Source organism: Gracilinanus agilis, chromosome 2 (assembly GCF_016433145.1).
Source record: "Gracilinanus agilis isolate LMUSP501 chromosome 2, AgileGrace, whole genome shotgun sequence".
Lineage (NCBI taxonomy): Eukaryota > Metazoa > Chordata > Mammalia > Didelphimorphia > Didelphidae > Gracilinanus > Gracilinanus agilis.
Genome location: NC_058131.1, coordinates 326,240,479 through 326,246,478, shown reverse-complemented (window position 1 = coordinate 326,246,478; position 6,000 = coordinate 326,240,479).

Genomic DNA, 6,000 nt, shown 5'->3' with positions numbered 1-6,000 from the left:
GGGGGGGGGGGGGGTGAAGGGGAAAGTAGGGGCATAAATTATGTAAACAGATTAAAAACGAATATTAATAAATGTCTAAAAAAAAAAGAAACAGACTTAGAGAGAAGCCCAGCACATATAGCTACTAAGTATAAATCAAGACTCATACACAGGTCCTCTTTAAAAGGTAACTTCAGTGTTTAGGGGTTTTTCTTTTTTGGTTGTTTGCAATAACCCTTTCCTTCATTCCCACAACTATACCATTGTCACTGCTAAATGTCAGAAGAGCCTTCCTGAGAGTGAGCAAAAATCTCAATGTGAGTGTATTTTTCAACACATATAACTAAATGAGTCAGTCTTTCCAAGTTGTCCCCATGGGAGTACTTATTTCAATATTTCCATTTCTCAAATGATGTCACAAGCTCCTCCTTGGGAATTGCCTTCTAAGACTATGGCCCATTTTTTTGAATTTCCTCAATGATGGCAAATCTATATCCTGTGAAAGTTAATTTACATATTGGAAACAGCCCAAAGTCAATCAAAGCCAGGTCTCAGGAATAAAGTGGAGAATGAAGCTGATTGATAACAGGTTTGGTCCAAAGTGAGATTTGGTTCTGGCAGGATGACACTGCTTTTCCTCTGTGGCTCGTAAACTTACTTGGAAGCCAGTTCCCAAAGGAAGTGTTCAGATAAGGTCTAAACAACAGTAGCACCATTTGAATAAATGTATTACCTCCTAAGGGAATTCTTTTGAAGAAGATACCATTCTACTGGATTTATAAATTCTGTTCTTTTTTTATTTGTTTGTTTTGTTTTGTTTTTCAATTCAGTGTGTAGTATTCAAGAGTATTTGTCCTTAGTGTTCAAAAACCTAAATGAGTCCTAGCTCTGATACTAAGTAGCTGTGTGACCTTGAGAAAGTCACTTATGTACTTTGTAACATAGCTTCCTCATATTTAAAACAATGATGATAATGTAAAATGTTCAAAAAGGAGTAGAATGACAGTTTTGGGTAAAACTGGATAGGACTTTTAAAAACTAGCAGGACATTTCATATTTTAAAGGCGATAGAATCCCCCAAAACATGGAAAGACATAAGTGAAGTGATGCAAAGTAAAGTGAGCAGAACTACGACAATCTTGTACACAGTAACAGCAATCATACACAATGACCAACTGTGAATGAATTAACTATTATCAATAAGGCAAGGATTTAGGACAACTCTAAGGGACTTATAAGGAAAAATGATATTCATTGCCACAGAAGGAACTGATGGAGTCTGGATGTAGATTGAAGCATACCATTCTTCACTTTATTTCTTTTCTGAATTTATCTCTAGTAAAAGTGAAATGTATCTTCTTTTACTACATGATGAACATGGAATTATATATTACATGATAACACATGTACAATCTATATCATTATCAGGAAGGAGGGAGGATTTGTAGGGAGGGAAAGTATGAATTGCAAAATGTGAGAAAATAATTATTAAATTGTATCTATTTGTTATGTGGGAAAAATATAAAAAATAAAACAAGAAAAAAGCAATGGGAACCCCCTGGATTTGATTGAGTAGGAAAATAACCTAGTCAGATGTGTGCTTAAGGAAAATTACTTTGTTATCAATGTGTAGGGCACACTGGAGTGGTCAGAGACTTATGGCAGAAAAAATAATCAGGAAGCTGTTACAATGATCTAGATAAGAGGTAGTGAGATTCTGAATTAAGGTTTTAGCTATGTAAGTGGAGGAAAGGGGTCACATTCAAGAGTTATTGCATACGTGGAAGTAGAAAGATTGGTAAATGATTGACTATGTGGAGTAAAGAGGCTGAAGAGTTGTGAACAATTCTGTGGTTACAAATGAAGGAGATGGAAAGCATGGTGATGTTTTCAAGAGAAAAGGAAACTTGGAAGAAGGAAGATATGGGGGAAAATAGAATAAGATATAGATAGTTCCTTGATTGGAACTATGAGTTCATAGATATTGGCAGTTCCTGAAGTTTTACAGGTCACCCATCTATGCCTTCTCATCCCTCTAGTCTTTTGATTCACATCCTCCTATCAATCATTAATGGAGAATTGGCTCTACCCATTGTGTTGTGGATAGGAGTGGGAGATTTATTACTGATGTCCTGGTATGGTATGAATACCAGTAGAACATGCAGTCTCTCACAGATTAATCCCTCACTCTTTCTATGTAATAAACCCCTTCTTTTCTCAAGCAGAGAGCTTTTACAATTCTCTGATTGCATCCTTTAGACTCTCTCTTGTGAATTCTTCAATCATAAGCTATAGAAGTCTGATCATCTTTTCCCTAAAACTTCTCCTTGCCCTTTGGGTGATTCAACTTTAAGTCTTTAGAGACTGTAGTATTCCCTGACTCCCAGACATATTTCCAACAGAACTGGAATAAATTGCTTAAGATATTTTGTAACAGGCTTTTATTTTAGGAAGCAGCCAGAAATCATTAAAATGATTGTACAACCGGCGGCTAAGTGGTACAGTGGATAGAGTACTGGACCTGGAACCAGGAAAACTCATCTTCCTAAGAGTTCTAATCTAGCCTCTGACACTTACTAGCTTTGTGACCTTGGACAAGTCCATTAACTCTATTTGCCTTAGTTTCTCATCCATAAAATGAACTGGAGAAGGAAATGGTAAAACCATTCTAGTATCTTTCCTAAGAAAACCCAAAGGGGGTGGGTAATTAAGAGTTGGAGACAACTCAAACTGAAAAACAAGCTATTTCCCCCATGTTCTCCAACTTCCCTTTCAGTTTTGTGCTCAGATCAGTATCCATTTGCAGTGTCTGTCTAATGTTATACCAACTACAAGTGTTGTTCATTCAACTGAAATCTCTGAATCATCTCTGCCTCTTTCCTCTCTGTTAAAACACATACCAGTCCTCAAGTCTGGTCATTTGGACTACCTTAGTATCTTACTTGGGGCCTCCTCCTTCTGAATCAAACACTCTTTTGGGCCCTCAAACTCTTCTCATCGAAATGATTAAAATGTCCTACTAAGACTAAGTTTTCTTCCTCTACTCTATCATCACCTCTTCTGTCCAGGTAATCTTGATAATGGCCTTCTCAAATATTGTCACATTATGCAAAAATCTCCATGGTTTTATTGTATGCCTCCTGATCTAGGAATTTAAGGCATTCCATAATCTGACTCCAGCCTATCTAACAAGTCTTATCTCATGCTAGTCACTTTACCATTTCATATATTCTTGCCATAATGGAATACTCACTATTCTCCTTTTCATCCCAATCTCTCAAGGCTTTGTATCTTTGCCCAAACTGTCTGTCACATCTGGAACCAATGTAGCATTGTCCAAATTGCTCAATCTGACAGGACCTCAGTTTTCCCACCTAAAAATGAGGGGTTATACTTCTAACTTGAGATCTATGGTCCTCTAACTCCCTTCTATTCTGCCTATTCAGTTAATCTATTTTTTTGAAGCCTAACCTACAAACTTCCTGCTATGGGCCTTTCCTTGACCTCTGGTTGAAAGTGAGATTGCCCTTTTCAGATTTTCTATAGAATTTGCCTAAATCTTTACTTTGACCTTACCTTATTCTCCACCGCAGAGTAATTACTGTTCATATTATCAAACTACTTCAAAACATGTTCTATAGAATATATCTCTTTGTAATTTTGGTGCCCCACATCTGAAAAAGCTTATAATACAGTAGACTATTCAGACTTATTGGTCAACATGATTAGAAGGAGCATTTATAAGAATTATCTTTTCTGTATACATATATATATATAATAACAATGAAACCCAAAGGGACTAGGTAACTTGCTTTATATTATACAGTAAGTTAAAGACTGGGCTGAGGCTGAACCCAAGTTGACTTGGTTCCTATTCTAGTCAAGAGAATCCCCATAGCACAATGCTTCACAGTGAGTATAGGCATACATCATTTTGTTACACTTTGCTTTATTATACTTCATATAATATTTTTTATGAATTAAAGACTTGTGGCAACTCTGCTCCAAGCAAGTCTATCAGAACCATTTTTCCAACAACATTTATTCACATCCTGTGTCCTTGTCACATTTTGTAATTCTCACAATATTTCACATTTATTATTATTATAATATCTGTGATGCTGATTTCTAATTAGTTATCTTTGACATTACCTTTTTAATTTATTTAAGGCTCTACAAACAGTGCCCATATAACATGGTGAAATTAATTGATGAAAGTTGTGTGCACTGACTGCCACACCAACTGTACACTCAGACCTCTCTATTCCTAAGACACAACAATATTGAAATTAAGCCAATTAATAATCCTAAATTGGCCTCTCAGTATTCAAGCAAAAGGCAGAGTCAATCAAAGCAGCACTCTTCATTGTTGTCTTATTTTAAGAAATTACTGTAGCCACCTCAATTTTCAGCAACAACTACCCTGACTAGTCAGGAGCCATCGACATCAAGGCAAGACCTTCCAGCCACAGAAAGATTATACCTCACTGAAAGCTCAGTTAGATGATGGTTAGCTTTTCTAAATAACAGAATATTTTAAATAAAGATATATTCTTCTTTTTGAACATAATACTATTACACACTTAATAGACAATAGAATAGTATAAACATTCCCTTATAAATATTAGGAAATCCAAAAATTCATGGGACTCACTTTATTACAATATTGCCTTTATTGTGAATATTTTCTTCTTATTATTTATCTTATTACTTCACCTTATTATAGGTATGTGATTTAACTTAATCAGAATGTGTCTTAAATGGAAGTGTTTGGATTCCATAAAGCAAATATATGCTCTGCCTTATCAATTTTGTGAATTTTATAAAATAGTAAAGTTTACTGTGAATGATTAAAAAGGTAAGTTGGGAAATAGCGTTAACTAGCAGTCCAAAGTAGAAGGGGGCAAATAGTATCATTCTAGTCATACTTGTATTATTTTTAGTAAAAAGAACCTATCAGCATGGGACTACAGGAAGAAGGAAATAGTTTGAATGTGTTTGTACTTTATACTTCTATTTCTCAATTTACTCTTGACTTTTCTCATCACTAAACTTAATTTTACAGGTTTAGATTTCTCTTTATTTGAAACTCCCACCAGTATGGACTCAGGATGCTAATAATGATGTGACCTTTGTTCTGTGAGAAAGAGGGAAGGATATTAAAGTCTCCTAAAAAGTGCATATATATGTTCACTTTGGGAATGGATGGGCTGTCTGGCTCAAATGTTTTGAGTTCAGAGACCTACAGCTACTTGAAAACCAAGGGAATTGAATAGGAAGAAAGCTGTCTATATCAAACAAGGGTACTACGCGGATTTTGTGCCCAGCCTGATACTTTGGAGTATCAAAGACATTCTTTCTCCTCATGAACAGAATGACCCTACATAAATCAATATAGTGAAAGGCAAAAAGAAGCAGGGAGGGGGAGTGATGGCCTAAAAAGAAAAAAAAATGCAGGAAGAGCAAGGATGCAAGCGGAGCTTTGAGGAAGCATGTAAAAAAGAAAGTGAAAAAAGAAATAGTGAGAAAAGACCAAAAGAGACAAAGACAAGATTAGAAGAAGATCCAGAACAAGGAATTGAGTAAAGAAAGAAAGAGAATAGAGGAGTGAGGGAGAAAAGAATTAAGCAGGAGTAAATGAGAAACATATTTGTAAGAATATGTGAGAACGAATTTTCTTTCTGATTATGGTAAACAGAACTAAGAATGACAAAATAGGATAGAAAAGACATAGAAGAGAGAATGATGGGGAATTATATAAAAGGGACATAGAAAATAAGGTGAAGAAAATTAAAACCATGAAAGGAGAAGAGGGAAATAAATGAAAAAGAAAAGGAAGGAAAAAGACCAAGTTTATGAAATTGAGAGTGAAAGAATGAGACAGGTAAAGAATAAAAGAAGGAGACTGAGAAAGTTTTAAAAAAGATGAAAAAAGAAAGAAAAAAGGTGGAAGGAGGAGAGTGATGAATGAAAGAATGAGGCAAAAGACTAGGGAATGAGTGGGGACAAGACAAGTGAAGA